This window comes from Tachysurus vachellii, chromosome 9, assembly GCF_030014155.1.
Source record: "Tachysurus vachellii isolate PV-2020 chromosome 9, HZAU_Pvac_v1, whole genome shotgun sequence".
In the NCBI taxonomy this organism is placed as follows: Eukaryota; Metazoa; Chordata; class Actinopteri; order Siluriformes; family Bagridae; genus Tachysurus; species Tachysurus vachellii.
In genome coordinates this window covers 13,174,265-13,176,672 of record NC_083468.1, presented here as the reverse complement: position 1 = coordinate 13,176,672, position 2,408 = coordinate 13,174,265, and the positions used below count along the sequence as shown (strand labels likewise).

Genomic DNA, 2,408 nt, shown 5'->3' with positions numbered 1-2,408 from the left:
GATGGTGGAACGCTGAGGGACTCTGCTTTTGGCAGGGCCCTTGAAGCTGGCACTCTTAACATCCCACCAGATGCATGTCTACCAGGAGCTGAACATCTAGGCCCACTACCTCATGCTTTTGTAGGGGATGAAGCCTTTCCACTCCGTCGCCATCTCCTGCGACCTTATCCTGGGAAGAACCTGCAAAGACGGCAACGCATTTTTAATTACCGTCTGTCCCGGGCTAGGTTGGTTGTGGAAAATGCATTCGGCATCTTGTCGTCTAGGTTCAGAATGTACCACAGAGTAATGGGTCAGCACCCTCACAATGTAGAAGTCTGTGTAAAAGCAACATGTGTCCTCCACAATCTCCTGCGGAGAAACAAAACAGACCCTTCTGCACCAGTGATGGATGGACCAAACTGCAGCATGCAAGGCATCGCCCGTCAGGGCGCTAACAATTCCTCAAGAGAGGCTGTCCATGTGAGGGAAACCTACACATCATTCTTTTCCTCTGTACATGGTGAGGTTCCATGGCAGCATCTGGTGTAGTGGTCCTTGCTACAAACAAAAGGCCACCACAGATTCACAAAAGCCGTTTTCCAGTTCAGTGTGTGGGTGTCCCTTATTAATTTTGCATTCCGAATCTTCCTTAAATGATGTCAAATGATTAAACAAGTTCAAGTAAATGAGTAAACAAAGTAACTTTTATTAAAGAAATTTTCAATGTACAGTATGTCATGTATGTTTTTAATGTGTGGGTAGTGTGTGTCAGTGAACATGTCAGAAGCATTAATAACATAACAGGGTAAATCAGAGTTGAGGTCCCGATGAAACTTTCTGCAAAAAAAGTAAAGTTATTTTAGATGCAATGTCACCACCATTCACAATTTATAAAAGAATATCAACACGAGATATCAAAAACTCACAGTTAAACTCGGCTTCAAAAATTAGCTGGTGAATTTTCAGCTTGGTGAGTTCCCTGGATTTTGTCTCGAGTCTCTTCAGGGCTGGCAGCAAACTCTGCAGAAACTGCATGTCAGGATCATCTGATACAGCAGGGGTGGGACAGCTGGACCTTTCTATTGCTTCAACAATTGTCTTTTCAAAAGAAGTTATTGATGTTGCCTCAATTCTTCTGCGCCGTTGTCGTGGCTGGGTAAATTCTGTGCTCTGCCTCTTTCTGCTCTCCTCATCTCCAGTAAAGTCCTCTACCAGACTCTCCATCCTACTCTCTTCTGCACTTTTTTCTACCCTGTGCCTTTCTGCCATGTCATTTCCTCCCTGCATTTCTTGAACATGTCTTTCCTCAGTGATTGCTTGTGCTCTTTCTTCTTCATCATCTCTTCTCCCTTCTCCCCTCTCCTCCTCCATGTTCCCAGACGTAGGCCGAGAAGAGATGAATGGAAGGAGGAAAGACATAATTTGGTAGTACCGCCAAGGGCGTTTGTGGGTGGCAGCTGCTCCACTTTTTTTTTTTCTTCTCCTCTCTCCTTTCCCTAACATAAACATCACGGAGATCCCTCCACTTCTTCCTGCACTCATCAACTGTTAAGTTTAAAAAGAATTACATTACTATGTAAATCATGTTCATGGCTACTACACTTACCACAATAAACCATGGTAACTACACTTTTACCACAATAACACCATGGCTACTACACTTACCACAATAAACCATGGTAACTACACTTTTACCACAATAACACCATGGCTACTACACTTACCACAATAAACCATGGTAACTACACTTTTACCACAATAACACCATGGCTACTACACTTTTAACACAATAAATCATGGTAACTACCCTTTTACTACAATAACACGATGGCTACTACACCTTTAGCACAATAAACCATGGTTAATTTTCGGAAGGGAACTGTTATTTCAAACTGCTAAACGTACATGTGATCATTAAACTTCAAAATTAATGTAAACAAATATTTTTAAAACGTTCATTGTTTTTAAAATGTGCATTTTTATTTTACTTAAACATCTTAATAAATGCGGGCAACTGCATGGAAATACTAGGCTAGATGCTAATTAAGTTTGCAAACATTTATGCAAACATGCAATTTTGCAAATACAACACACCTGAAAGACCGACAATCTCTGCAACACGCTTCCATGCTTCATTTTTTCTGAAAGCATCTCTGTATGATTCTAAAGTTGGATCATACAGCAAAGGATGTTCGGACACCGCGAGAATCAGCTTCTCTCCCATATTGAGGTGCTTCTCCCATATTGAGGTGTGCACGATCATGTTGCTCATTACGTGCGACTGTCACTAGGGGGCGAAATCCGACAGTCGTGTCCGTTTGTCGTGTGCAGTGTGAAGGCGGCCTCACACACGCACTCACAGTTACGCACTCAATCACACTCGCACACACTCACACTTACACACACTCACACTTGCACACTTGCTC

The 2,408-nt window shown here is 42.5% G+C and overlaps 1 pseudogene; it reads right to left on the bottom strand.

Annotated features, from left to right (window-relative positions):
- Window positions 1-742: 742 nt before the first annotated feature.
- The window catches only part of LOC132851095 (uncharacterized), a 1,793-nt pseudogene continuing 127 nt past the window's right edge, over window positions 743-2,408 (bottom strand).